Here is a 25,416-nt window from a genome sequence, read left to right as displayed (position 1 = left end):
TTTACCATCTTTGACGCAATTCTCCAATTTCAGTACTAAAAATGCGACGCTACTTCTTGCTGTGTCCCATCGCAAGTTACATTCAAGCCCTTATGACGCTCATCAAACAAGAGCTTGCAAATCAGCTTCAATCGCTTAGTGCCATCTCAGTCGGTTGTAGAACGTACCTCACCCTATGAGATACAATGGCGAGTTGCCGCTATTACCAAAGCGGCGGCGGCGCCGACGACGACGACGACGACGACGACGACGACAACCGCGAGGGTCTCTATCAGGGGTAGAAAATACATCACAAGAACTAAGTATTTCACGTCGGCATTCTCCGGAGACTCCCAAAAGCAGCAGTTTCTGGTGCCTACTTTAATAGCACCATTCGCACTATTCATTTGCGAGAGCATTTCTTAAATACCGCACCCATTTATAATTTGTTTCATCCTTGACCGCTTTTTTCGAAAGGGCCACGGTGGGAGGGGCTTTTACAAAATTCATTTGCCTCCTGTGAGGATCGAACTCACGACCTCTGGTTTACTAGACCAGCGCTCTGCCACTGAGCTAAGGAGGCGCCTCCTAGCGCGCTTTTCGGGTACTTTGTTCTTATGGACTAGTGAATCGGAGATCTTCAGCTGGAAACGCACCGCATTAGCGACCATTATTTGCATTTAGCTACCACAGCTGCTGCTTTCCTACACATCTCACACGATATCGATGTACACCTAAAATTCCAAAACAACACATTTATTTCATTTCAGAGTTACTTTCAGCTTCAAATACCATTTCTCTGATATTCATAAGAAGCTAGGCATCGTCGTAACCCGTTACGTTCATTACGCAAGGCTCACGAGAGGGGCGCAGGTTGCATCCGCGTAGACACAAAATTTTGCGCCGCCCAGCGTGGGGCTCGAACCCACGACCCTGAGATTAAGAGTCTCATGCTCTACCGACTGAGCTAGCCGGGCTCCACACAATGCTTTACGAGCCATACAATACTGATGGGACCTGCGACCATCTATGGAAGATCCTTTTGACTACAGCTTATTTCCTGCTGCCACAAATGAGCTACAATCCTATTCAATGAAAAATTGTCTCCGAAAGGCATCAAATCTGCTTCAAATGATACGTGGCTATCAGCACCATTATTCAACACACATGCTCGACTGTGCGCAGACGCCTGTGGCGTAGCTCTTGGGCCCTGAATCAGACGCAGTAGTTCCAACAAAAACTCTCCTGAACGGCACTGTGCCGAAAATTTCGCTACAGATCACCCTTGTCTTGCTTGAGCTTCAGGTAGACGCCGGTTTGCAGCCAGGAAGCGGACAGCAGCAACTTTCAACTAGTTTTGTAGTACTCAAACAACACAGTAAAACAGCATGCATCTTTTGCAGAACTGGAAAAACTCGACCGTGACAGGATTCGAACCTGCAATCTTCGGATCCGAAGTCCGACGCCTTATCCATTAGGCCACACGGTCACTGGCGCAAAACGCTTCCCCAAACACACCTCATTATCGCCATTTGTGCACTTCCCGGAATGAATTTACCATCTTTGACGCAATTCTCCAATTTCAGTACTAAAAATGCGACGCTACTTCTTGCTGTGTCCCATCGCAAGTTACATTCAAGCCCTTATGACGCTCATCAAACAAGAGCTTGCAAATCAGCTTCAATCGCTTAGTGCCATCTCAGTCGGTTGTAGAACGTACCTCACCCTATGAGATACAATGGCGAGTTGCCGCTATTACCAAAGCGGCGGCGGCGCCGACGACGACGACGACAACCGCGACGGTCTCTATCAGGGGTAGAAAATACATCACAAGAACTAAGTATTTCACGTCGGCATTCTCCGGAGACTCCCAAAAGCAGCAGTTTCTGGTGCCTACTTTAATAGCACCATTCGCACTATTCATTTGCGAGAGCATTTCTTAAATACCGCACCCATTTATAATTTGTTTCATCCTTGACCGCTTTTTTCGAAAGGGCCACGGTGGGAGGGGCTTTTACAAAATTCATTTGCCTCCTGTGAGGATCGAACTAACGACCTCTGGTTTACTAGACCAGCGCTCTGCCACTGAGCTAAGGAGGCGCCTCCTAGCGCGCTTTTCGGGTACTTTGTTCTTATGGACTAGTGAATCGGAGATCTTCAGCTGGAAACGCACCGCATTAGCGACCATTATTTGCATTTAGCTACCACAGCTGCTGCTTTCCTACACATCTCACACGATATCGATGTACACCTAAAATTCCAAAACAACACATTTATTTCATTTCAGAGTTACTTTCAGCTTCAAATACCATTCCTCTGATATTCATAAGAAGCTAGGCATCGTCGTAACCCGTTACGTTCATTACGCAAGGCTCACGAGAGGGGCGCAGGTTGCATCCGCGTAGACACAAAATTTTGCGCCGCCCAGCGTGGGGCTCGAACCCACGACCCTGAGATTAAGAGTCTCATGCTCTACCGACTGAGCTAGCCGGGCTCCACACAATGCTTTACGAGCCATACAATACTGATGGGACCTGCGACCATCTATGGAAGATCCTTTTGACTACAGCTTATTTCCTGCTGCCACAAATGAGCTACAATCCTATTCAATGAAAAATTGTCTCCGAAAGGCATCAAATCTGCTTCAAATGATACGTGGCTATCAGCACCATTATTCAACACACATGCTCGACTGTGCGCAGACGCCTGTGGCGTAGCTCTTGGGCCCTGAATCAGACGCAGTAGTTCCAACAAAAACTCTCCTGAACGGCACTGTGCCGAAAATTTCGCTACAGATCACCCTTGTCTTGCTTGAGCTTCAGGTAGACGCCGGTTTGCAGCCAGGAAGCGGACAGCAGCAACTTTCAACTAGTTTTGTAGTACTCAAACAACACAGTAAAACAGCATGCATCTTTTGCAGAACTGGAAAAACTCGACCGTGACAGGATTCGAACCTGCAATCTTCGGATCCGAAGTCCGAAGCCTTATCCATTAGGCCACACGGTCACTGGCGCAATACGCTTCCCCAAACACACCTCATTATCGCCATTTGTGCACTTCCCGGAATGAATTTACCATCTTTGACGCAATTCTCCAATTTCAGTACTAAAAATGCGACGCTACTTCTTGCTGTGTCCCATCGCAAGTTACATTCAAGCCCTTATGACGCTCATCAAACAAGAGCTTGCAAATCAGCTTCAATCGCTTAGTGCCATCTCAGTCGGTTGTAGAACGTACCTCACCCTATGAGATACAATGGCGAGTTGCCGCTATTACCAAAGCGGCGGCGGCGCCGACGACGACGACAACCGCGACGGTCTCTATCAGGGGTAGAAAATACATCACAAGAACTAAGTATTTCACGTCGGCATTCTCCGGAGACTCCCAAAAGCAGCAGTTTCTGGTGCCTACTTTAATAGCACCATTCGCACTATTCATTTGCGAGAGCATTTCTTAAATACCGCACCCATTTATAATTTGTTTCATCCTTGACCGCTTTTTTCGAAAGGGCCACGGTGGGAGGGGCTTTTACAAAATTCATTTGCCTCCTGTGAGGATCGAACTCACGACCTCTGGTTTACTAGACCAGCGCTCTGCCACTGAGCTAAGGAGGCGCCTCCTAGCGCGCTTTTCGGGTACTTTGTTCTTATGGACTAGTGAATCGGAGATCTTCAGCTGGAAACGCACCGCATTAGCGACCATTATTTGCATTTAGCTACCACAGCTGCTGCTTTCCTACACATCTCACACGATATCGATGTACACCTAAAATTCCAAAACAACACATTTATTTCATTTCAGAGTTACTTTCAGCTTCAAATACCATTCCTCTGATATTCATAAGAAGCTAGGCATCGTCGTAACCCGTTACGTTCATTACGCAAGGCTCACGAGAGGGGCGCAGGTTGCATCCGCGTAGACACAAAATTTTGCGCCGCCCAGCGTGGGGCTCGAACCCACGACCCTGCGATTAAGAGTCTCATGCTCTACCGACTGAGCTAGCCGGGCTCCACACAATGCTTTACGAGCCATACAATACTGATGGGACCTGCGACCATCTATGGAAGATCCTTTTGACTACAGCTTATTTCCTGCTGCCACAAATGAGCTACAATCCTATTCAATGAAAAATTGTCTCCGAAAGGCATCAAATCTGCTTCAAATGATACGTGGCTATCAGCACCATTATTCAACACACATGCTCGACTGTGCGCAGACGCCTGTGGCGTAGCTCTTGGGCCCTGAATCAGACGCAGTAGTTCCAACAAAAACTCTCCTGAACGGCACTGTGCCGAAAATTTCGCTACAGATCACCCTTGTCTTGCTTGAGCTTCAGGTAGACGCCGGTTTGCAGCCAGGAAGCGGACAGCAGCAACTTTCAACTAGTTTTGTAGTACTCAAACAACACAGTAAAACAGCATGCATCTTTTGCAGAACTGGAAAAACTCGACCGTGACAGGATTCGAACCTGCAATCTTCGGATCCGAAGTCCGACGCCTTATCCATTAGGCCACACGGTCACTGGCGCAATACGCTTCCCCAAACACACCTCATTATCGCCATTTGTGCACTTCCCGGAATGAATTTACCATCTTTGACGCAATTCTCCAATTTCAGTACTAAAAATGCGACGCTACTTCTTGCTGTGTCCCATCGCAAGTTACATTCAAGCCCTTATGACGCTCATCAAACAAGAGCTTGCAAATCAGCTTCAATCGCTTAGTGCCATCTCAGTCGGTTGTAGAACGTACCTCACCCTATGAGATACAATGGCGAGTTGCCGCTATTACCAAAGCGGCGGCGGCGCCGACGACGACGACGACAACCGCGACGGTCTCTATCAGGGGTAGAAAATACATCACAAGAACTAAGTATTTCACGTCGGCATTCTCCGGAGACTCCCAAAAGCAGCAGTTTCTGGTGCCTACTTTAATAGCACCATTCGCACTATTCATTTGCGAGAGCATTTCTTAAATACCGCACCCATTTATAATTTGTTTCATCCTTGACCGCTTTTTTCGAAAGGGCCACGGTGGGAGGGGCTTTTACAAAATTCATTTGCCTCCTGTGAGGATCGAACTAACGACCTCTGGTTTACTAGACCAGCGCTCTGCCACTGAGCTAAGGAGGCGCCTCCTAGCGCGCTTTTCGGGTACTTTGTTCTTATGGACTAGTGAATCGGAGATCTTCAGCTGGAAACGCACCGCATTAGCGACCATTATTTGCATTTAGCTACCACAGCTGCTGCTTTCCTACACATCTCACACGATATCGATGTACACCTAAAATTCCAAAACAACACATTTATTTCATTTCAGAGTTACTTTCAGCTTCAAATACCATTCCTCTGATATTCATAAGAAGCTAGGCATCGTCGTAACCCGTTACGTTCATTACGCAAGGCTCACGAGAGGGGCGCAGGTTGCATCCGCGTAGACACAAAATTTTGCGCCGCCCAGCGTGGGGCTCGAACCCACGACCCTGAGATTAAGAGTCTCATGCTCTACCGACTGAGCTAGCCGGGCTCCACACAATGCTTTACGAGCCATACAATACTGATGGGACCTGCGACCATCTATGGAAGATCCTTTTGACTACAGCTTATTTCCTGCTGCCACAAATGAGCTACAATCCTATTCAATGAAAAATTGTCTCCGAAAGGCATCAAATCTGCTTCAAATGATACGTGGCTATCAGCACCATTATTCAACACACATGCTCGACTGTGCGCAGACGCCTGTGGCGTAGCTCTTGGGCCCTGAATCAGACGCAGTAGTTCCAACAAAAACTCTCCTGAACGGCACTGTGCCGAAAATTTCGCTACAGATCACCCTTGTCTTGCTTGAGCTTCAGGTAGACGCCGGTTTGCAGCCAGGAAGCGGACAGCAGCAACTTTCAACTAGTTTTGTAGTACTCAAACAACACAGTAAAACAGCATGCATCTTTTGCAGAACTGGAAAAACTCGACCGTGACAGGATTCGAACCTGCAATCTTCGGATCCGAAGTCCGACGCCTTATCCATTAGGCCACACGGTCACTGGCGCAATACGCTTCCCCAAACACACCTCATTATCGCCATTTGTGCACTTCCCGGAATGAATTTACCATCTTTGACGCAATTCTCCAATTTCAGTACTAAAAATGCGACGCTACTTCTTGCTGTGTCCCATCGCAAGTTACATTCAAGCCCTTATGACGCTCATCAAACAAGAGCTTGCAAATCAGCTTCAATCGCTTAGTGCCATCTCAGTCGGTTGTAGAACGTACCTCACCCTATGAGATACAATGGCGAGTTGCCGCTATTACCAAAGCGGCGGCGGCGCCGACGACGACGACGACGACGACGACGACGACGACAACCGCAAGGGTCTCTATCAGGGGTAGAAAATACATCACAAGAACTAAGTATTTCACGTCGGCATTCTCCGGAGACTCCCAAAAGCAGCAGTTTCTGGTGCCTACTTTAATAGCACCATTCGCACTATTCATTTGCGAGAGCATTTCTTAAATACCGCACCCATTTATAATTTGTTTCATCCTTGACCGCTTTTTTCGAAAGGGCCACGGTGGGAGGGGCTTTTACAAAATTCATTTGCCTCCTGTGAGGATCGAACTCACGACCTCTGGTTTACTAGACCAGCGCTCTGCCACTGAGCTAAGGAGGCGCCTCCTAGCGCGCTTTTCGGGTACTTTGTTCTTATGGACTAGTGAATCGGAGATCTTCAGCTGGAAACGCACCGCATTAGCGACCATTATTTGCATTTAGCTACCACAGCTGCTGCTTTCCTACACATCTCACACGATATCGATGTACACCTAAAATTCCAAAACAACACATTTATTTCATTTCAGAGTTACTTTCAGCTTCAAATACCATTCCTCTGATATTCATAAGAAGCTAGGCATCGTCGTAACCCGTTACGTTCATTACGCAAGGCTCACGAGAGGGGCGCAGGTTGCATCCGCGTAGACACAAAATTTTGCGCCGCCCAGCGTGGGGCTCGAACCCACGACCCTGAGATTAAGAGTCTCATGCTCTACCGACTGAGCTAGCCGGGCTCCACACAATGCTTTACGAGCCATACAATACTGATGGGACCTGCGACCATCTATGGAAGATCCTTTTGACTACAGCTTATTTCCTGCTGCCACAAATGAGCTACAATCCTATTCAATGAAAAATTGTCTCCGAAAGGCATCAAATCTGCTTCAAATGATACGTGGCTATCAGCACCATTATTCAACACACATGCTCGACTGTGCGCAGACGCCTGTGGCGTAGCTCTTGGGCCCTGAATCAGACGCAGTAGTTCCAACAAAAACTCTCCTGAACGGCACTGTGCCGAAAATTTCGCTACAGATCACCCTTGTCTTGCTTGAGCTTCAGGTAGACGCCGGTTTGCAGCCAGGAAGCGGACAGCAGCAACTTTCAACTAGTTTTGTAGTACTCAAACAACACAGTAAAACAGCATGCATCTTTTGCAGAACTGGAAAAACTCGACCGTGACAGGATTCGAACCTGCAATCTTCGGATCCGAAGTCCGACGCCTTATCCATTAGGCCACACGGTCACTGGCGCAATACGCTTCCCCAAACACACCTCATTATCGCCATTTGTGCACTTCCCGGAATGAATTTACCATCTTTGACGCAATTCTCCAATTTCAGTACTAAAAATGCGACGCTACTTCTTGCTGTGTCCCATCGCAAGTTACATTCAAGCCCTTATGACGCTCATCAAACAAGAGCTTGCAAATCAGCTTCAATCGCTTAGTGCCATCTCAGTCGGTTGTAGAACGTACCTCACCCTATGAGATACAATGGCGAGTTGCCGCTATTACCAAAGCGGCGGCGGCGCCGACGACGACGACGACGACGACGACAACCGCGAGGGTCTCTATCAGGGGTAGAAAATACATCACAAGAACTAAGTATTTCACGTCGGCATTCTCCGGAGACTCCCAAAAGCAGCAGTTTCTGGTGCCTACTTTAATAGCACCATTCGCACTATTCATTTGCGAGAGCATTTCTTAAATACCGCACCCATTTATAATTTGTTTCATCCTTGACCGCTTTTTTCGAAAGGGCCACGGTGGGAGGGGCTTTTACAAAATTCATTTGCCTCCTGTGAGGATCGAACTCACGACCTCTGGTTTACTAGACCAGCGCTCTGCCACTGAGCTAAGGAGGCGCCTCCTAGCGCGCTTTTCGGGTACTTTGTTCTTATGGACTAGTGAATCGGAGATCTTCAGCTGGAAACGCACCGCATTAGCGACCATTATTTGCATTTAGCTACCACAGCTGCTGCTTTCCTACACATCTCACACGATATCGATGTACACCTAAAATTCCAAAACAACACATTTATTTCATTTCAGAGTTACTTTCAGCTTCAAATACCATTCCTCTGATATTCATAAGAAGCTAGGCATCGTCGTAACCCGTTACGTTCATTACGCAAGGCTCACGAGAGGGGCGCAGGTTGCATCCGCGTAGACACAAAATTTTGCGCCGCCCAGCGTGGGGCTCGAACCCACGACCCTGAGATTAAGAGTCTCATGCTCTACCGACTGAGCTAGCCGGGCTCCACACAATGCTTTACGAGCCATACAATACTGATGGGACCTGCGACCATCTATGGAAGATCCTTTTGACTACAGCTTATTTCCTGCTGCCACAAATGAGCTACAATCCTATTCAATGAAAAATTGTCTCCGAAAGGCATCAAATCTGCTTCAAATGATACGTGGCTATCAGCACCATTATTCAACACACATGCTCGACTGTGCGCAGACGCCTGTGGCGTAGCTCTTGGGCCCTGAATCAGACGCAGTAGTTCCAACAAAAACTCTCCTGAACGGCACTGTGCCGAAAATTTCGCTACAGATCACCCTTGTCTTGCTTGAGCTTCAGGTAGACGCCGGTTTGCAGCCAGGAAGCGGACAGCAGCAACTTTCAACTAGTTTTGTAGTACTCAAACAACACAGTAAAACAGCATGCATCTTTTGCAGAACTGGAAAAACTCGACCGTGACAGGATTCGAACCTGCAATCTTCGGATCCGAAGTCCGACGCCTTATCCATTAGGCCACACGGTCACTGGCGCAATACGCTTCCCCAAACACACCTCATTATCGCCATTTGTGCACTTCCCGGAATGAATTTACCATCTTTGACGCAATTCTCCAATTTCAGTACTAAAAATGCGACGCTACTTCTTGCTGTGTCCCATCGCAAGTTACATTCAAGCCCTTATGACGCTCATCAAACAAGAGCTTGCAAATCAGCTTCAATCGCTTAGTGCCATCTCAGTCGGTTGTAGAACGTACCTCACCCTATGAGATACAATGGCGAGTTGCCGCTATTACCAAAGCGGCGGCGGCGCCGACGACGACGACGACGACGACGACGACGACAACCGCGAGGGTCTCTATCAGGGGTAGAAAATACATCACAAGAACTAAGTATTTCACGTCGGCATTCTCCGGAGACTCCCAAAAGCAGCAGTTTCTGGTGCCTACTTTAATAGCACCATTCGCACTATTCATTTGCGAGAGCATTTCTTAAATACCGCACCCATTTATAATTTGTTTCATCCTTGACCGCTTTTTTCGAAAGGGCCACGGTGGGAGGGGCTTTTACAAAATTCATTTGCCTCCTGTGAGGATCGAACTCACGACCTCTGGTTTACTAGACCAGCGCTCTGCCACTGAGCTAAGGAGGCGCCTCCTAGCGCGCTTTTCGGGTACTTTGTTCTTATGGACTAGTGAATCGGAGATCTTCAGCTGGAAACGCACCGCATTAGCGACCATTATTTGCATTTAGCTACCACAGCTGCTGCTTTCCTACACATCTCACACGATATCGATGTACACCTAAAATTCCAAAACAACACATTTATTTCATTTCAGAGTTACTTTCAGCTTCAAATACCATTCCTCTGATATTCATAAGAAGCTAGGCATCGTCGTAACCCGTTACGTTCATTACGCAAGGCTCACGAGAGGGGCGCAGGTTGCATCCGCGTAGACACAAAATTTTGCGCCGCCCAGCGTGGGGCTCGAACCCACGACCCTGAGATTAAGAGTCTCATGCTCTACCGACTGAGCTAGCCGGGCTCCACACAATGCTTTACGAGCCATACAATACTGATGGGACCTGCGACCATCTATGGAAGATCCTTTTGACTACAGCTTATTTCCTGCTGCCACAAATGAGCTACAATCCTATTCAATGAAAAATTGTCTCCGAAAGGCATCAAATCTGCTTCAAATGATACGTGGCTATCAGCACCATTATTCAACACACATGCTCGACTGTGCGCAGACGCCTGTGGCGTAGCTCTTGGGCCCTGAATCAGACGCAGTAGTTCCAACAAAAACTCTCCTGAACGGCACTGTGCCGAAAATTTCGCTACAGATCACCCTTGTCTTGCTTGAGCTTCAGGTAGACGCCGGTTTGCAGCCAGGAAGCGGACAGCAGCAACTTTCAACTAGTTTTGTAGTACTCAAACAACACAGTAAAACAGCATGCATCTTTTGCAGAACTGGAAAAACTCGACCGTGACAGGATTCGAACCTGCAATCTTCGGATCCGAAGTCCGACGCCTTATCCATTAGGCCACACGGTCACTGGCGCAATACGCTTCCCCAAACACACCTCATTATCGCCATTTGTGCACTTCCCGGAATGAATTTACCATCTTTGACGCAATTCTCCAATTTCAGTACTAAAAATGCGACGCTACTTCTTGCTGTGTCCCATCGCAAGTTACATTCAAGCCCTTATGACGCTCATCAAACAAGAGCTTGCAAATCAGCTTCAATCGCTTAGTGCCATCTCAGTCGGTTGTAGAACGTACCTCACCCTATGAGATACAATGGCGAGTTGCCGCTATTACCAAAGCGGCGGCGGCGCCGACGACGACGACGACGACAACCGCGAGGGTCTCTATCAGGGGTAGAAAATACATCACAAGAACTAAGTATTTCACGTCGGCATTCTCCGGAGACTCCCAAAAGCAGCAGTTTCTGGTGCCTACTTTAATAGCACCATTCGCACTATTCATTTGCGAGAACATTTCTTAAATACCGCACCCATTTATAATTTGTTTCATCCTTGACCGCTTTTTTCGAAAGGGCCACGGTGGGAGGGGCTTTTACAAAATTCGTTTGCCTCCTGTGAGGATCGAACTCACGACCTCTGGTTTACTAAACCAGCGCTCTGCCACTGAGCTAAGGAGGCGCCTCCTAGCGCGCTTTTCGGGTACTTTGTTCTTATGGACTAGTGAATCGGAGATCTTCAGCTGGAAACGCACCGCATTAGCGACCATTATTTGCATTTAGCTACCACAGCTGCTGCTTTCCTACACATCTCACACGATATCGATGTACACCTAAAATTCCAAAACAACACATTTATTTCATTTCAGAGTTACTTTCAGCTTCAAATACCATTCCTCTGATATTCATAAGAAGCTAGGCATCGTCGTAACCCGTTACGTTCATTACGCAAGGCTCACGAGAGGGGCGCAGGTTGCATCCGCGTAGACACAAAATCTTGCGCCGCCCAGCGTGGGGCTCGAACCCACGACCCTGAGATTAAGAGTCTCATGCTCTACCGACTGAGCTAGCCGGGCTCCACACAATGCTTTACGAGCCATACAATACTGATGGGACCTGCGACCATCTATGGAAGATCCTTTTGACTACAGCTTATTTCCTGCTGCCACAAATGAGCTACAATCCTATTCAATGAAAAATTGTCTCCGAAAGGCATCAAATCTGCTTCAAATGATACGTGGCTATCAGCACCATTATTCAACACACATGCTCGACTGTGCGCAGACGCCTGTGGCGTAGCTCTTGGGCCCTGAATCAGACGCAGTAGTTCCAACAAAAACTCTCCTGAACGGCACTGTGCCGAAAATTTCGCTACAGATCACCCTTGTCTTGCTTGAGCTTCAGGTAGACGCCGGTTTGCAGCCAGGAAGCGGACAGCAGCAACTTTCAACTAGTTTTGTAGTACTCAAACAACACAGTAAAACAGCATGCATCTTTTGCAGAACTGGAAAAACTCGACCGTGACAGGATTCGAACCTGCAATCTTCGGATCCGAAGTCCGACGCCTTATCCATTAGGCCACACGGTCACTGGCGCAATACGCTTCCCCAAACACACCTCATTATCGCCATTTGTGCACTTCCCGGAATGAATTTACCATCTTTGACGCAATTCTCCAATTTCAGTACTAAAAATGCGACGCTACTTCTTGCTGTGTCCCATCGCAAGTTACATTCAAGCCCTTATGACGCTCATCAAACAAGAGCTTGCAAATCAGCTTCAATCGCTTAGTGCCATCTCAGTCGGTTGTAGAACGTACCTCACCCTATGAGATACAATGGCGAGTTGCCGCTATTACCAAAGCGGCGGCGGCGCCGACGACGACGACGACGACGACGACAACCGCGAGGGTCTCTATCAGGGGTAGAAAATACATCACAAGAACTAAGTATTTCACGTCGGCATTCTCCGGAGACTCCCAAAAGCAGCAGTTTCTGGTGCCTACTTTAATAGCACCATTCGCACTATTCATTTGCGAGAACATTTCTTAAATACCGCACCCATTTATAATTTGTTTCATCCTTGACCGCTTTTTTCGAAAGGGCCACGGTGGGAGGGGCTTTTACAAAATTCGTTTGCCTCCTGTGAGGATCGAACTCACGACCTCTGGTTTACTAGACCAGCGCTCTGCCACTGAGCTAAGGAGGCGCCTCCTAGCGCGCTTTTCGGGTACTTTGTTCTTATGGACTAGTGAATCGGAGATCTTCAGCTGGAAACGCACCGCATTAGCGACCATTATTTGCATTTAGCTACCACAGCTGCTGCTTTCCTACACATCTCACACGATATCGATGTACACCTAAAATTCCAAAACAACACATTTATTTCATTTCAGAGTTACTTTCAGCTTCAAATACCATTCCTCTGATATTCATAAGAAGCTAGGCATCGTCGTAACCCGTTACGTTCATTACGCAAGGCTCACGAGAGGGGCGCAGGTTGCATCCGCGTAGACACAAAATCTTGCGCCGCCCAGCGTGGGGCTCGAACCCACGACCCTGAGATTAAGAGTCTCATGCTCTACCGACTGAGCTAGCCGGGCTCCACACAATGCTTTACGAGCCATACAATACTGATGGGACCTGCGACCATCTATGGAAGATCCTTTTGACTACAGCTTATTTCCTGCTGCCACAAATGAGCTACAATCCTATTCAATGAAAAATTGTCTCCGAAAGGCATCAAATCTGCTTCAAATGATACGTGGCTATCAGCACCATTATTCAACACACATGCTCGACTGTGCGCAGACGCCTGTGGCGTAGCTCTTGGGCCCTGAATCAGACGCAGTAGTTCCAACAAAAACTCTCCTGAACGGCACTGTGCCGAAAATTTCGCTACAGATCACCCTTGTCTTGCTTGAGCTTCAGGTAGACGCCGGTTTGCAGCCAGGAAGCGGACAGCAGCAACTTTCAACTAGTTTTGTAGTACTCAAACAACACAGTAAAACAGCATGCATCTTTTGCAGAACTGGAAAAACTCGACCGTGACAGGATTCGAACCTGCAATCTTCGGATCCGAAGTCCGACGCCTTATCCATTAGGCCACACGGTCACTGGCGCAATACGCTTCCCCAAACACACCTCATTATCGCCATTTGTGCACTTCCCGGAATGAATTTACCATCTTTGACGCAATTCTCCAATTTCAGTACTAAAAATGCGACGCTACTTCTTGCTGTGTCCCATCGCAAGTTACATTCAAGCCCTTATGACGCTCATCAAACAAGAGCTTGCAAATCAGCTTCAATCGCTTAGTGCCATCTCAGTCGGTTGTAGAACGTACCTCACCCTATGAGATACAATGGCGAGTTGCCGCTATTACCAAAGCGGCGGCGGCGCCGACGACGACGACAACCGCGACGGTCTCTATCAGGGGTAGAAAATACATCACAAGAACTAAGTATTTCACGTCGGCATTCTCCGGAGACTCCCAAAAGCAGCAGTTTCTGGTGCCTACTTTAATAGCACCATTCGCACTATTCATTTGCGAGAGCATTTCTTAAATACCGCACCCATTTATAATTTGTTTCATCCTTGACCGCTTTTTTCGAAAGGGCCACGGTGGGAGGGGCTTTTACAAAATTCATTTGCCTCCTGTGAGGATCGAACTCACGACCTCTGGTTTACTAGACCAGCGCTCTGCCACTGAGCTAAGGAGGCGCCTCCTAGCGCGCTTTTCGGGCACTTTGTTCTTATGGACTAGTGAATCGGAGATCTTCAGCTGGAAACGCACCGCATTAGCGACCATTATTTGCATTTAGCTACCACAGCTGCTGCTTTCCTACACATCTCACACGATATCGATGTACACCTAAAATTCCAAAACAACACATTTATTTCATTTCAGAGTTACTTTCAGCTTCAAATACCATTCCTCTGATATTCATAAGAAGCTAGGCATCGTCGTAACCCGTTACGTTCATTACGCAAGGCTCACGAGAGGGGCGCAGGTTGCATCCGCGTAGACACAAAATTTTGCGCCGCCCAGCGTGGGGCTCGAACCCACGACCCTGAGATTAAGAGTCTCATGCTCTACCGACTGAGCTAGCCGGGCTCCACACAATGCTTTACGAGCCATACAATACTGATGGGACCTGCGACCATCTATGGAAGATCCTTTTGACTACAGCTTATTTCCTGCTGCCACAAATGAGCTACAATCCTATTCAATGAAAAATTGTCTCCGAAAGGCATCAAATCTGCTTCAAATGATACGTGGCTATCAGCACCATTATTCAACACACATGCTCGACTGTGCGCAGACGCCTGTGGCGTAGCTCTTGGGCCCTGAATCAGACGCAGTAGTTCCAACAAAAACTCTCCTGAACGGCACTGTGCCGAAAATTTCGCTACAGATCACCCTTGTCTTGCTTGAGCTTCAGGTAGACGCCGGTTTGCAGCCAGGAAGCGGACAGCAGCAACTTTCAACTAGTTTTGTAGTACTCAAACAACACAGTAAAACAGCATGCATCTTTTGCAGAACTGGAAAAACTCGACCGTGACAGGATTCGAACCTGCAATCTTCGGATCCGAAGTCCGACGCCTTATCCATTAGGCCACACGGTCACTGGCGCAATACGCTTCCCCAAACACACCTCATTATCGCCATTTGTGCACTTCCCGGAATGAATTTACCATCTTTGACGCAATTCTCGAATTTCAGTACTAAAAATGCGACGCTACTTCTTGCTGTGTCCCATCGCAAGTTACATTCAAGCCCTTATGACGCTCATCAAACAAGAGCTTGCAAATCAGCTTCAATCGCTTAGTGCCATCTCAGTCGGTTGTAGAACGTACCTCACCCTATGAGATACAATGGCGAGTTGCCGCTATTACCAAAGCGGCGGCGGCGCCGACGACGACGACGACGACGACGACGACGACAACCGCGAGGGTCTCTATCAGGGGTAGAAAATACATCACAAGAACTAAGTATTTCACGTCGGCATTCTCCGGAGACTCCCAAAAGCAGCAGTTTCTGGTGCCTACTTTAATAGCACCATTCGCACTATTCATTTGCGAGAGCATTTCTTAAATACCGCACCCATTTATAATTTGTTTCATCCTTGACCGCTTTTTTCGAAAGGGCCACGGTGGGAGGGGCTTTTACAAAATTCATTTGCCTCCTGTGAGGATCGAACTCACGACCTCTGGTTTACTAGACCAGCGCTCTGCCACTGAGCTAAGGAGGCGCCTCCTAGCGCGCTTTTCGGGTACTTTGTTCTTATGGACTAGTGAATCGGAGATCTTCAGCTGGAAACGCACCGCATTAGCGACCATTATTTGCATTTAGCTACCACAGCTGCTGCTTTCCTACACATCTCACACGATATCGATGTACACCTAAAATTCCAAAACAACACATTTATTTCATTTCAGAGTTACTTTCAGCTTCAAATACCATTCCTCTGATATTCATAAGAAGCTAGGCATCGTCGTAACCCGTTACGTTCATTACGCAAGGCTCACGAGAGGGGCGCAGGTTGCATCCGCGTAGACACAAAATCTTGCGCCGCCCAGCGTGGGGCTCGAACCCACGACCCTGAGATTAAGAGTCTCATGCTCTACCGACTGAGCTAGCCGGGCTCCACACAATGCTTTACGAGCCATACAATACTGATGGGACCTGCGACCATCTATGGAAGATCCTTTTGACTACAGCTTATTTCCTGCTGCCACAAATGAGCTACAATCCTATTCAATGAAAAATTGTCTCCGAAAGGCATCAAATCTGCTTCAAATGATACGTGGCTATCAGCACCATTATTCAACACACATGCTCGACTGTGCGCAGACGCCTGTGGCGTAGCTCTTGGGCCCTGAATCAGACGCAGTAGTTCCAACAAAAACTCTCCTGAACGGCACTGTGCCGAAAATTTCGCTACAGATCACCCTTGTCTTGCTTGAGCTTCAGGTAGACGCCGGTTTGCAGCCAGGAAGCGGACAGCAGCAACTTTCAACTAGTTTTGTAGTACTCAAACAACACAGTAAAACAGCATGCATCTTTTGCAGAACTGGAAAAACTCGACCGTGACAGGATTCGAACCTGCAATCTTCGGATCCGAAGTCCGACGCCTTATCCATTAGGCCACACGGTCACTGGCGCAATACGCTTCCCCAAACACACCTCATTATCGCCATTTGTGCACTTCCCGGAATGAATTTACCATCTTTGACGCAATTCTCCAATTTCAGTACTAAAAATGCGACGCTACTTCTTGCTGTGTCCCATCGCAAGTTACATTCAAGCCCTTATGACGCTCATCAAACAAGAGCTTGCAAATCAGCTTCAATCGCTTAGTGCCATCTCAGTCGGTTGTAGAACGTACCTCACCCTATGAGATACAATGGCGAGTTGCCGCTATTACCAAAGCGGCGGCGGCGCCGACGACGACGACAACCGCGACGGTCTCTATCAGGGGTAGAAAATACATCACAAGAACTAAGTATTTCACGTCGGCATTCTCCGGAGACTCCCAAAAGCAGCAGTTTCTGGTGCCTACTTTAATAGCACCATTCGCACTATTCATTTGCGAGAGCATTTCTTAAATACCGCACCCATTTATAATTTGTTTCATCCTTGACCGCTTTTTTCGAAAGGGCCACGGTGGGAGGGGCTTTTACAAAATTCATTTGCCTCCTGTGAGGATCGAACTCACGACCTCTGGTTTACTAGACCAGCGCTCTGCCACTGAGCTAAGGAGGCGCCTCCTAGCGCGCTTTTCGGGCACTTTGTTCTTATGGACTAGTGAATCGGAGATCTTCAGCTGGAAACGCACCGCATTAGCGACCATTATTTGCATTTAGCTACCACAGCTGCTGCTTTCCTACACATCTCACACGATATCGATGTACACCTAAAATTCCAAAACAACACATTTATTTCATTTCAGAGTTACTTTCAGCTTCAAATACCATTCCTCTGATATTCATAAGAAGCTAGGCATCGTCGTAACCCGTTACGTTCATTACGCAAGGCTCACGAGAGGGGCGCAGGTTGCATCCGCGTAGACACAAAATTTTGCGCCGCCCAGCGTGGGGCTCGAACCCACGACCCTGAGATTAAGAGTCTCATGCTCTACCGACTGAGCTAGCCGGGCTCCACACAATGCTTTACGAGCCATACAATACTGATGGGACCTGCGACCATCTATGGAAGATCCTTTTGACTACAGCTTATTTCCTGCTGCCACAAATGAGCTACAATCCTATTCAATGAAAAATTGTCTCCGAAAGGCATCAAATCTGCTTCAAATGATACGTGGCTATCAGCACCATTATTCAACACACATGCTCGACTGTGCGCAGACGCCTGTGGCGTAGCTCTTGGGCCCTGAATCAGACGCAGTAGTTCCAACAAAAACTCTCCTGAACGGCACTGTGCCGAAAATTTCGCTACAGATCACCCTTGTCTTGCTTGAGCTTCAGGTAGACGCCGGTTTGCAGCCAGGAAGCGGACAGCAGCAACTTTCAACTAGTTTTGTAGTACTCAAACAACACAGTAAAACAGCATGCATCTTTTGCAGAACTGGAAAAACTCGACCGTGACAGGATTCGAACCTGCAATCTTCGGATCCGAAGTCCGACGCCTTATCCATTAGGCCACACGGTCACTGGCGCAATACGCTTCCCCAAACACACCTCATTATCGCCATTTGTGCACTTCCCGGAATGAATTTACCATCTTTGACGCAATTCTCGAATTTCAGTACTAAAAATGCGACGCTACTTCTTGCTGTGTCCCATCGCAAGTTACATTCAAGCCCTTATGACGCTCATCAAACAAGAGCTTGCAAATCAGCTTCAATCGCTTAGTGCCATCTCAGTCGGTTGTAGAACGTACCTCACCCTATGAGATACAATGGCGAGTTGCCGCTATTACCAAAGCGGCGGCGGCGCCGACGACGACGACGACGACGACGACGACGACAACCGCGAGGGTCTCTATCAGGGGTAGAAAATACATCACAAGAACTAAGTATTTCACGTCGGCATTCTCCGGAGACTCCCAAAAGCAGCAGTTTCTGGTGCCTACTTTAATAGCACCATTCGCACTATTCATTTGCGAGAGCATTTCTTAAATACCGCACCCATTTATAATTTGTTTCATCCTTGACCGCTTTTTTCGAAAGGGCCACGGTGGGAGGGGCTTTTACAAAATTCATTTGCCTCCTGTGAGGATCGAACTCACGACCTCTGGTTTACTAGACCAGCGCTCTGCCACTGAGCTAAGGAGGCGCCTCCTAGCGCGCTTTTCGGGCACTTTGTTCTTATGGACTAGTGAATCGGAGATCTTCAGCTGGAAACGCACCGCATTAGCGACCATTATTTGCATTTAGCTACCACAGCTGCTGCTTTCCTACACATCTCACACGATATCGATGTACACCTAAAATTCCAAAACAACACATTTATTTCATTTCAGAGTTACTTTCAGCTTCAAATACCATTCCTCTGATATTCATAAGAAGCTAGGCATCGTCGTAACCCGTTACGTTCATTACGCAAGGCTCACGAGAGGGGCGCAGGTTGCATCCGCGTAGACACAAAATTTTGCGCCGCCCAGCGTGGGGCTCGAACCCACGACCCTGAGATTAAGAGTCTCATGCTCTACCGACTGAGCTAGCCGGGCTCCACACAATGCTTTACGAGCCATACAATACTGATGGGACCTGCGACCATCTATGGAAGATCCTTTTGACTACAGCTTATTTCCTGCTGCCACAAATGAGCTACAATCCTATTCAATGAAAAATTGTCTCCGAAAGGCATCAAATCTGCTTCAAATGATACGTGGCTATCAGCACCATTATTCAACACACATGCTCGACTGTGCGCAGACGCCTGTGGCGTAGCTCTTGGGCCCTGAATCAGACGCAGTAGTTCCAACAAAAACTCTCCTGAACGGCACTGTGCCGAAAATTTCGCTACAGATCACCCTTGTCTTGCTTGAGCTTCAGGTAGACGCCGGTTTGCAGCCAGGAAGCGGACAGCAGCAACTTTCAACTAGTTTTGTAGTACTCAAACAACACAGTAAAACAGCATGCATCTTTTGCAGAACTGGAAAAACTCGACCGTGACAGGATTCGAACCTGCAATCTTCGGATCCGAAGTCCGACGCCTTATCCATTAGGCCACACGGTCACTGGCGCAATACGCTTCCCCAAACACACCTCATTATCGCCATTTGTGCACTTCCCGGAATGAATTTACCATCTTTGACGCAATTCTCGAATTTCAGTACTAAAAATGCGACGCTACTTCTTGCTGTGTCCCATCGCAAGTTACATTCAAGCCCTTATGACGCTCATCAAACAAGAGCTTGCAAATCAGCTTCAATCGCTTAGTGCCATCTCAGTCGGTTGTAGAACGTACCTCACCCTATGAGATACAATGGCGAGTTGCCGCTATTACCAAAGCGGCGGCGGCGCCGACGACGACGACGACGACGACGACGACGACAACCGCGAGGGTCTCTATCAGGGGTAGAAAATACATCACAAGAACTAAGTATTTCACGTCGGCATTCTCCGGAGACTCCCAAAAGCAGCAGTTTCTGGTGCCTACTTTAATAGCACCATTCGCACTATTCATTTGCGAGAGCATTTCTTAAATACCGCACCCATTTATAATTTGTTTCATCCTTGACCGCTTTTTTCGAAAGGGCCACGGTGGGAGGGGCTTTTACAAAATTCATTTGCCTCCTGTGAGGATCGAACTCACGACCTCTGGTTTACTAGACCAGCGCTCTGCCACTGAGCTAAGGAGGCGCCTCCTAGCGCGCTTTTCGGGTACTTTGTTCTTATGGACTAGTGAATCGGAGATCTTCAGCTGGAAACGCACCGCATTAGCGACCATTATTTGCATTTAGCTACCACAGCTGCTGCTTTCCTACACATCTCACACGATATCGATGTACACCTAAAATTCCAAAACAACACATTTATTTCATTTCAGAGTTACTTTCAGCTTCAAATACCATTCCTCTGATATTCATAAGAAGCTAGGCATCGTCGTAACCCGTTACGTTCATTACGCAAGGCTCACGAGAGGGGCGCAGGTTGCATCCGCGTAGACACAAAATCTTGCGCCGCCCAGCGTGGGGCTCGAACCCACGACCCTGAGATTAAGAGTCTCATGCTCTACCGACTGAGCTAGCCGGGCTCCACACAATGCTTTACGAGCCATACAATACTGATGGGACCTGCGACCATCTATGGAAGATCCTTTTGACTACAGCTTATTTCCTGCTGCCACAAATGAGCTACAATCCTATTCAATGAAAAATTGTCTCCGAAAGGCATCAAATCTGCTTCAAATGATACGTGGCTATCAGCACCATTATTCAACACACATGCTCGACTGTGCGCAGACGCCTGTGGCGTAGCTCTTGGGCCCTGAATCAGACGCAGTAGTTCCAACAAAAACTCTCCTGAACGGCACTGTGCCGAAAATTTCGCTACAGATCACCCTTGTCTTGCTTGAGCTTCAGGTAGACGCCGGTTTGCAGCCAGGAAGCGGACAGCAGCAACTTTCAACTAGTTTTGTAGTACTCAAACAACACAGTAAAACAGCATGCATCTTTTGCAGAACTGGAAAAACTCGACCGTGACAGGATTCGAACCTGCAATCTTCGGATCCGAAGTCCGACGCCTTATCCATTAGGCCACACGGTCACTGGCGCAATACGCTTCCCCAAACACACCTCATTATCGCCATTTGTGCACTTCCCGGAATGAATTTACCATCTTTGACGCAATTCTCCAATTTCAGTACTAAAAATGCGACGCTACTTCTTGCTGTGTCCCATCGCAAGTTACATTCAAGCCCTTATGACGCTCATCAAACAAGAGCTTGCAAATCAGCTTCAATCGCTTAGTGCCATCTCAGTCGGTTGTAGAACGTACCTCACCCTATGAGATACAATGGCGAGTTGCCGCTATTACCAAAGCGGCGGCGGCGCCGACGACGACGACGACGACGACGACGACGACGACAACCGCGAGGGTCTCTATCAGGGGTAGAAAATACATCACAAGAACTAAGTATTTCACGTCGGCATTCTCCGGAGACTCCCAAAAGCAGCAGTTTCTGGTGCCTACTTTAATAGCACCATTCGCACTATTCATTTGCGAGAGCATTTCTTAAATACCGCACCCATTTATAATTTGTTTCATCCTTGACCGCTTTTTTCGAAAGGGCCACGGTGGGAGGGGCTTTTACAAAATTCATTTGCCTCCTGTGAGGATCGAACTCACGACCTCTGGTTTACTAGACCAGCGCTCTGCCACTGAGCTAAGGAGGCGCCTCCTAGCGCGCTTTTCGGGTACTTTGTTCTTATGGACTAGTGAATCGGAGATCTTCAGCTGGAAACGCACCGCATTAGCGACCATTATTTGCATTTAGCTACCACAGCTGCTGCTTTCCTACACATCTCACACGATATCGATGTACACCTAAAATTCCAAAACAACACATTTATTTCATTTCAGAGTTACTTTCAGCTTCAAATACCATTCCTCTGATATTCATAAGAAGCTAGGCATCGTCGTAACCCGTTACGTTCATTACGCAAGGCTCACGAGAGGGGCGCAGGTTGCATCCGCGTAGACACAAAATCTTGCGCCGCCCAGCGTGGGGCTCGAACCCACGACCCTGAGATTAAGAGTCTCATGCTCTACCGACTGAGCTAGCCGGGCTCCACACAATGCTTTACGAGCCATACAATACTGATGGGACCTGCGACCATCTATGGAAGATCCTTTTGACTACAGCTTATTTCCTGCTGCCACAAATGAGCTACAATCCTATTCAATGAAAAATTGTCTCCGAAAGGCATCAAATCTGCTTCAAATGATACGTGGCTATCAGCACCATTATTCAACACACATGCTCGACTGTGCGCAGACGCCTGTGGCGTAGCTCTTGGGCCCTGAATCAGACGCAGTAGTTCCAACAAAAACTCTCCTGAACGGCACTGTGCCGAAAATTTCGCTACAGATCACCCTTGTCTTGCTTGAGCTTCAGGTAGACGCCGGTTTGCAGCCAGGAAGCGGACAGCAGCAACTTTCAACTAGTTTTGTAGTACTCAAACAACACAGTAAAACAGCATGCATCTTTTGCAGAACTGGAAAAACTCGACCGTGACAGGATTCGAACCTGCAATCTTCGGATCCGAAGTCCGACGCCTTATCCATTAGGCCACACGGTCACTGGCGCAATACGCTTCCCCAAACACACCTCATTATCGCCATTTGTGCACTTCCCGGAATGAATTTACCATCTTTGACGCAATTCTCCAATTTCAGTACTAAAAATGCGACGCTACTTCTTGCTGTGTCCCATCGCAAGTTACATTCAAGCCCTTATGACGCTCATCAAACAAGAGCTTGCAAATCAGCTTCAATCGCTTAGTGCCATCTCAGTCGGTTGTAGAACGTACCTCACCCTATGAGATACAATGGCGAGTTGCCGCTATTACCAAAGCGGCGGCGGCGCCGACGACGACGACAACCGCGACGGTCTCTATCAGGGGTAGAAAATACATCACAAGAACTAAGTATTTCACGTCGGCATTCTCCGGAGACTCCCAAAAGCAGCAGTTTCTGGTGCCTACTTTAATAGCACCATTCGCACTATTCATTTGCGAGAACATTTCTTAAATACCGCACCCATTTATAATTTGTTTCATCCTTGACCGCTTTTTTCGAAAGGGCCACGGTGGGAGGGGCTTTTACAAAATTCGTTTGCCTCCTGTGAGGATCGAACTCACGACCTCTGGTTTACTAGACCAGCGCTCTGCCACTGAGCTAAGGAGGCGCCTCCTAGCGCGCTTTTCGGGTACTTTGTTCTTATGGACTAGTGAATCGGAGATCTTCAGCTGGAAACGCACCGCATTAGCGACCATTATTTGCATTTAGCTACCACAGCTGCTGCTTTCCTACACATCTCACACGATATCGATGTACACCTAAAATTCCAAAACAACACATTTATTTCATTTCAGAGTTACTTTCAGCTTCAAATACCATTCCTCTGATATTCATAAGAAGCTAGGCATCGTCGTAACCCGTTACGTTCATTACGCAAGGCTCACGAGAGGGGCGCAGGTTGCATCCGCGTAGACACAAAATCTTGCGCCGCCCAGCGTGGGGCTCGAACCCACGACCCTGAGATTAAGAGTCTCATGCTCTACCGACTGAGCTAGCCGGGCTCCACACAATGCTTTACGAGCCATACAATACTGATGGGACCTGCGACCATCTATGGAAGATCCTTTTGACTACAGCTTATTTCCTGCTGCCACAAATGAGCTACAATCCTATTCAATGAAAAATTGTCTCCGAAAGGCATCAAATCTGCTTCAAATGATACGTGGCTATCAGCACCATTATTCAACACACATGCTCGACTGTGCGCAGACGCCTGTGGCGTAGCTCTTGGGCCCTGAATCAGACGCAGTAGTTCCAACAAAAACTCTCCTGAACGGCACTGTGCCGAAAATTTCGCTACAGATCACCCTTGTCTTGCTTGAGCTTCAGGTAGACGCCGGTTTGCAGCCAGGAAGCGGACAGCAGCAACTTTCAACTAGTTTTGTAGTACTCAAACAACACAGTAAAACAGCATGCATCTTTTGCAGAACTGGAAAAACTCGACCGTGACAGGATTCGAACCTGCAATCTTCGGATCCGAAGTCCGACGCCTTATCCATTAGGCCACACGGTCACTGGCGCAATACGCTTCCCCAAACACACCTCATTATCGCCATTTGTGCACTTCCCGGAATGAATTTACCATCTTTGACGCAATTCTCCAATTTCAGTACTAAAAATGCGACGCTACTTCTTGCTGTGTCCCATCGCAAGTTACATTCAAGCCCTTATGACGCTCATCAAACAAGAGCTTGCAAATCAGCTTCAATCGCTTAGTGCCATCTCAGTCGGTTGTAGAACGTACCTCACCCTATGAGATACAATGGCGAGTTGCCGCTATTACCAAAGCGGCGGCGGCGCCGACGACGACGACAACCGCGACGGTCTCTATCAGGGGTAGAAAATACATCACAAGAACTAAGTATTTCACGTCGGCATTCTCCGGAGACTCCCAAAAGCAGCAGTTTCTGGTGCCTACTTTAATAGCACCATTCGCACTATTCATTTGCGAGAGCATTTCTTAAATACCGCACCCATTTATAATTTGTTTCATCCTTGACCGCTTTTTTCGAAAGGGCCACGGTGGGAGGGGCTTTTACAAAATTCATTTGCCTCCTGTGAGGATCGAACTCACGACCTCTGGTTTACTAGACCAGCGCTCTGCCACTGAGCTAAGGAGGCGCCTCCTAGCGCGCTTTTCGGGCACTTTGTTCTTATGGACTAGTGAATCGGAGATCTTCAGCTGGAAACGCACCGCATTAGCGACCATTATTTGCATTTAGCTACCACAGCTGCTGCTTTCCTACACATCTCACACGATATCGATGTACACCTAAAATTCCAAAACAACACATTTATTTCATTTCAGAGTTACTTTCAGCTTCAAATACCATTCCTCTGATATTCATAAGAAGCTAGGCATCGTCGTAACCCGTTACGTTCATTACGCAAGGCTCACGAGAGGGGCGCAGGTTGCATCCGCGTAGACACAAAATTTTGCGCCGCCCAGCGTGGGGCTCGAACCCACGACCCTGAGATTAAGAGTCTCATGCTCTACCGACTGAGCTAGCCGGGCTCCACACAATGCTTTACGAGCCATACAATACTGATGGGACCTGCGACCATCTATGGAAGATCCTTTTGACTACAGCTTATTTCCTG

General features: G+C 47.8%; 50 non-coding genes across 50 annotated transcripts; all 50 read right to left on the bottom strand.

Annotated features, from left to right (window-relative positions):
• Window positions 1–490: 490 nt before the first annotated feature.
• Window positions 491–562, bottom strand: Trnat-agu (transfer RNA threonine (anticodon AGU)). The gene has a single exon. It is a non-coding gene; the product is annotated as a tRNA-Thr (tRNA).
• Window positions 563–883: 321 nt separating this feature from the next.
• Trnak-cuu (transfer RNA lysine (anticodon CUU)) lies at window positions 884–956 on the bottom strand. The gene has a single exon. It is a non-coding gene; the product is annotated as a tRNA-Lys (tRNA).
• Window positions 957–1,395: 439 nt separating this feature from the next.
• On the bottom strand, window positions 1,396–1,468 carry Trnar-ucg (transfer RNA arginine (anticodon UCG)). The gene has a single exon. It is a non-coding gene; the product is annotated as a tRNA-Arg (tRNA).
• Window positions 1,469–2,007: 539 nt separating this feature from the next.
• Window positions 2,008–2,079, bottom strand: Trnat-agu (transfer RNA threonine (anticodon AGU)). Its single transcript has one exon. It is a non-coding gene; the product is annotated as a tRNA-Thr (tRNA).
• Window positions 2,080–2,400: 321 nt separating this feature from the next.
• Trnak-cuu (transfer RNA lysine (anticodon CUU)) lies at window positions 2,401–2,473 on the bottom strand. The gene has a single exon. It is a non-coding gene; the product is annotated as a tRNA-Lys (tRNA).
• Window positions 2,474–2,912: 439 nt separating this feature from the next.
• On the bottom strand, window positions 2,913–2,985 carry Trnar-ucg (transfer RNA arginine (anticodon UCG)). Its single transcript has one exon. It is a non-coding gene; the product is annotated as a tRNA-Arg (tRNA).
• A 536-nt stretch (window positions 2,986–3,521) lies between these two features.
• Window positions 3,522–3,593, bottom strand: Trnat-agu (transfer RNA threonine (anticodon AGU)). Its single transcript has one exon. It is a non-coding gene; the product is annotated as a tRNA-Thr (tRNA).
• A 321-nt stretch (window positions 3,594–3,914) lies between these two features.
• On the bottom strand, window positions 3,915–3,987 carry Trnak-cuu (transfer RNA lysine (anticodon CUU)). The gene has a single exon. It is a non-coding gene; the product is annotated as a tRNA-Lys (tRNA).
• A 439-nt stretch (window positions 3,988–4,426) lies between these two features.
• On the bottom strand, window positions 4,427–4,499 carry Trnar-ucg (transfer RNA arginine (anticodon UCG)). Its single transcript has one exon. It is a non-coding gene; the product is annotated as a tRNA-Arg (tRNA).
• Window positions 4,500–5,038: 539 nt separating this feature from the next.
• Window positions 5,039–5,110, bottom strand: Trnat-agu (transfer RNA threonine (anticodon AGU)). Its single transcript has one exon. It is a non-coding gene; the product is annotated as a tRNA-Thr (tRNA).
• Window positions 5,111–5,431: 321 nt separating this feature from the next.
• On the bottom strand, window positions 5,432–5,504 carry Trnak-cuu (transfer RNA lysine (anticodon CUU)). The gene has a single exon. It is a non-coding gene; the product is annotated as a tRNA-Lys (tRNA).
• A 439-nt stretch (window positions 5,505–5,943) lies between these two features.
• Trnar-ucg (transfer RNA arginine (anticodon UCG)) lies at window positions 5,944–6,016 on the bottom strand. The gene has a single exon. It is a non-coding gene; the product is annotated as a tRNA-Arg (tRNA).
• Window positions 6,017–6,573: 557 nt separating this feature from the next.
• Trnat-agu (transfer RNA threonine (anticodon AGU)) lies at window positions 6,574–6,645 on the bottom strand. The gene has a single exon. It is a non-coding gene; the product is annotated as a tRNA-Thr (tRNA).
• Window positions 6,646–6,966: 321 nt separating this feature from the next.
• On the bottom strand, window positions 6,967–7,039 carry Trnak-cuu (transfer RNA lysine (anticodon CUU)). Its single transcript has one exon. It is a non-coding gene; the product is annotated as a tRNA-Lys (tRNA).
• A 439-nt stretch (window positions 7,040–7,478) lies between these two features.
• Window positions 7,479–7,551, bottom strand: Trnar-ucg (transfer RNA arginine (anticodon UCG)). Its single transcript has one exon. It is a non-coding gene; the product is annotated as a tRNA-Arg (tRNA).
• A 548-nt stretch (window positions 7,552–8,099) lies between these two features.
• Trnat-agu (transfer RNA threonine (anticodon AGU)) lies at window positions 8,100–8,171 on the bottom strand. Its single transcript has one exon. It is a non-coding gene; the product is annotated as a tRNA-Thr (tRNA).
• Window positions 8,172–8,492: 321 nt separating this feature from the next.
• On the bottom strand, window positions 8,493–8,565 carry Trnak-cuu (transfer RNA lysine (anticodon CUU)). The gene has a single exon. It is a non-coding gene; the product is annotated as a tRNA-Lys (tRNA).
• A 439-nt stretch (window positions 8,566–9,004) lies between these two features.
• Trnar-ucg (transfer RNA arginine (anticodon UCG)) lies at window positions 9,005–9,077 on the bottom strand. Its single transcript has one exon. It is a non-coding gene; the product is annotated as a tRNA-Arg (tRNA).
• Window positions 9,078–9,631: 554 nt separating this feature from the next.
• Window positions 9,632–9,703, bottom strand: Trnat-agu (transfer RNA threonine (anticodon AGU)). Its single transcript has one exon. It is a non-coding gene; the product is annotated as a tRNA-Thr (tRNA).
• A 321-nt stretch (window positions 9,704–10,024) lies between these two features.
• On the bottom strand, window positions 10,025–10,097 carry Trnak-cuu (transfer RNA lysine (anticodon CUU)). The gene has a single exon. It is a non-coding gene; the product is annotated as a tRNA-Lys (tRNA).
• Window positions 10,098–10,536: 439 nt separating this feature from the next.
• On the bottom strand, window positions 10,537–10,609 carry Trnar-ucg (transfer RNA arginine (anticodon UCG)). The gene has a single exon. It is a non-coding gene; the product is annotated as a tRNA-Arg (tRNA).
• Window positions 10,610–11,151: 542 nt separating this feature from the next.
• Trnat-agu (transfer RNA threonine (anticodon AGU)) lies at window positions 11,152–11,223 on the bottom strand. The gene has a single exon. It is a non-coding gene; the product is annotated as a tRNA-Thr (tRNA).
• Window positions 11,224–11,544: 321 nt separating this feature from the next.
• On the bottom strand, window positions 11,545–11,617 carry Trnak-cuu (transfer RNA lysine (anticodon CUU)). Its single transcript has one exon. It is a non-coding gene; the product is annotated as a tRNA-Lys (tRNA).
• A 439-nt stretch (window positions 11,618–12,056) lies between these two features.
• Trnar-ucg (transfer RNA arginine (anticodon UCG)) lies at window positions 12,057–12,129 on the bottom strand. The gene has a single exon. It is a non-coding gene; the product is annotated as a tRNA-Arg (tRNA).
• Window positions 12,130–12,677: 548 nt separating this feature from the next.
• Window positions 12,678–12,749, bottom strand: Trnat-agu (transfer RNA threonine (anticodon AGU)). The gene has a single exon. It is a non-coding gene; the product is annotated as a tRNA-Thr (tRNA).
• Window positions 12,750–13,070: 321 nt separating this feature from the next.
• On the bottom strand, window positions 13,071–13,143 carry Trnak-cuu (transfer RNA lysine (anticodon CUU)). Its single transcript has one exon. It is a non-coding gene; the product is annotated as a tRNA-Lys (tRNA).
• A 439-nt stretch (window positions 13,144–13,582) lies between these two features.
• Trnar-ucg (transfer RNA arginine (anticodon UCG)) lies at window positions 13,583–13,655 on the bottom strand. The gene has a single exon. It is a non-coding gene; the product is annotated as a tRNA-Arg (tRNA).
• Window positions 13,656–14,191: 536 nt separating this feature from the next.
• Trnat-agu (transfer RNA threonine (anticodon AGU)) lies at window positions 14,192–14,263 on the bottom strand. Its single transcript has one exon. It is a non-coding gene; the product is annotated as a tRNA-Thr (tRNA).
• A 321-nt stretch (window positions 14,264–14,584) lies between these two features.
• Trnak-cuu (transfer RNA lysine (anticodon CUU)) lies at window positions 14,585–14,657 on the bottom strand. Its single transcript has one exon. It is a non-coding gene; the product is annotated as a tRNA-Lys (tRNA).
• Window positions 14,658–15,096: 439 nt separating this feature from the next.
• Window positions 15,097–15,169, bottom strand: Trnar-ucg (transfer RNA arginine (anticodon UCG)). The gene has a single exon. It is a non-coding gene; the product is annotated as a tRNA-Arg (tRNA).
• A 554-nt stretch (window positions 15,170–15,723) lies between these two features.
• On the bottom strand, window positions 15,724–15,795 carry Trnat-agu (transfer RNA threonine (anticodon AGU)). The gene has a single exon. It is a non-coding gene; the product is annotated as a tRNA-Thr (tRNA).
• A 321-nt stretch (window positions 15,796–16,116) lies between these two features.
• Window positions 16,117–16,189, bottom strand: Trnak-cuu (transfer RNA lysine (anticodon CUU)). Its single transcript has one exon. It is a non-coding gene; the product is annotated as a tRNA-Lys (tRNA).
• Window positions 16,190–16,628: 439 nt separating this feature from the next.
• Trnar-ucg (transfer RNA arginine (anticodon UCG)) lies at window positions 16,629–16,701 on the bottom strand. The gene has a single exon. It is a non-coding gene; the product is annotated as a tRNA-Arg (tRNA).
• Window positions 16,702–17,237: 536 nt separating this feature from the next.
• Window positions 17,238–17,309, bottom strand: Trnat-agu (transfer RNA threonine (anticodon AGU)). Its single transcript has one exon. It is a non-coding gene; the product is annotated as a tRNA-Thr (tRNA).
• A 321-nt stretch (window positions 17,310–17,630) lies between these two features.
• Trnak-cuu (transfer RNA lysine (anticodon CUU)) lies at window positions 17,631–17,703 on the bottom strand. Its single transcript has one exon. It is a non-coding gene; the product is annotated as a tRNA-Lys (tRNA).
• A 439-nt stretch (window positions 17,704–18,142) lies between these two features.
• On the bottom strand, window positions 18,143–18,215 carry Trnar-ucg (transfer RNA arginine (anticodon UCG)). Its single transcript has one exon. It is a non-coding gene; the product is annotated as a tRNA-Arg (tRNA).
• Window positions 18,216–18,769: 554 nt separating this feature from the next.
• On the bottom strand, window positions 18,770–18,841 carry Trnat-agu (transfer RNA threonine (anticodon AGU)). The gene has a single exon. It is a non-coding gene; the product is annotated as a tRNA-Thr (tRNA).
• A 321-nt stretch (window positions 18,842–19,162) lies between these two features.
• Window positions 19,163–19,235, bottom strand: Trnak-cuu (transfer RNA lysine (anticodon CUU)). The gene has a single exon. It is a non-coding gene; the product is annotated as a tRNA-Lys (tRNA).
• A 439-nt stretch (window positions 19,236–19,674) lies between these two features.
• Window positions 19,675–19,747, bottom strand: Trnar-ucg (transfer RNA arginine (anticodon UCG)). The gene has a single exon. It is a non-coding gene; the product is annotated as a tRNA-Arg (tRNA).
• Window positions 19,748–20,301: 554 nt separating this feature from the next.
• Window positions 20,302–20,373, bottom strand: Trnat-agu (transfer RNA threonine (anticodon AGU)). The gene has a single exon. It is a non-coding gene; the product is annotated as a tRNA-Thr (tRNA).
• Window positions 20,374–20,694: 321 nt separating this feature from the next.
• On the bottom strand, window positions 20,695–20,767 carry Trnak-cuu (transfer RNA lysine (anticodon CUU)). Its single transcript has one exon. It is a non-coding gene; the product is annotated as a tRNA-Lys (tRNA).
• Window positions 20,768–21,206: 439 nt separating this feature from the next.
• Window positions 21,207–21,279, bottom strand: Trnar-ucg (transfer RNA arginine (anticodon UCG)). The gene has a single exon. It is a non-coding gene; the product is annotated as a tRNA-Arg (tRNA).
• Window positions 21,280–21,836: 557 nt separating this feature from the next.
• On the bottom strand, window positions 21,837–21,908 carry Trnat-agu (transfer RNA threonine (anticodon AGU)). Its single transcript has one exon. It is a non-coding gene; the product is annotated as a tRNA-Thr (tRNA).
• A 321-nt stretch (window positions 21,909–22,229) lies between these two features.
• Trnak-cuu (transfer RNA lysine (anticodon CUU)) lies at window positions 22,230–22,302 on the bottom strand. Its single transcript has one exon. It is a non-coding gene; the product is annotated as a tRNA-Lys (tRNA).
• Window positions 22,303–22,741: 439 nt separating this feature from the next.
• On the bottom strand, window positions 22,742–22,814 carry Trnar-ucg (transfer RNA arginine (anticodon UCG)). The gene has a single exon. It is a non-coding gene; the product is annotated as a tRNA-Arg (tRNA).
• Window positions 22,815–23,350: 536 nt separating this feature from the next.
• Window positions 23,351–23,422, bottom strand: Trnat-agu (transfer RNA threonine (anticodon AGU)). The gene has a single exon. It is a non-coding gene; the product is annotated as a tRNA-Thr (tRNA).
• Window positions 23,423–23,743: 321 nt separating this feature from the next.
• Trnak-cuu (transfer RNA lysine (anticodon CUU)) lies at window positions 23,744–23,816 on the bottom strand. The gene has a single exon. It is a non-coding gene; the product is annotated as a tRNA-Lys (tRNA).
• A 439-nt stretch (window positions 23,817–24,255) lies between these two features.
• Trnar-ucg (transfer RNA arginine (anticodon UCG)) lies at window positions 24,256–24,328 on the bottom strand. The gene has a single exon. It is a non-coding gene; the product is annotated as a tRNA-Arg (tRNA).
• A 536-nt stretch (window positions 24,329–24,864) lies between these two features.
• Trnat-agu (transfer RNA threonine (anticodon AGU)) lies at window positions 24,865–24,936 on the bottom strand. The gene has a single exon. It is a non-coding gene; the product is annotated as a tRNA-Thr (tRNA).
• Window positions 24,937–25,257: 321 nt separating this feature from the next.
• Window positions 25,258–25,330, bottom strand: Trnak-cuu (transfer RNA lysine (anticodon CUU)). Its single transcript has one exon. It is a non-coding gene; the product is annotated as a tRNA-Lys (tRNA).
• Between the last annotated feature and the right edge of the window lie 86 nt (window positions 25,331–25,416).

The sequence above is a fragment of the Schistocerca nitens genome, chromosome 8 (genome assembly GCF_023898315.1).
Source record: "Schistocerca nitens isolate TAMUIC-IGC-003100 chromosome 8, iqSchNite1.1, whole genome shotgun sequence".
Classification (NCBI taxonomy): domain Eukaryota; kingdom Metazoa; phylum Arthropoda; class Insecta; order Orthoptera; family Acrididae; genus Schistocerca; species Schistocerca nitens.
The sequence above is the reverse complement of the archived record's forward strand: the minus strand, read 5'-3'. Positions and strand labels throughout refer to the sequence as shown.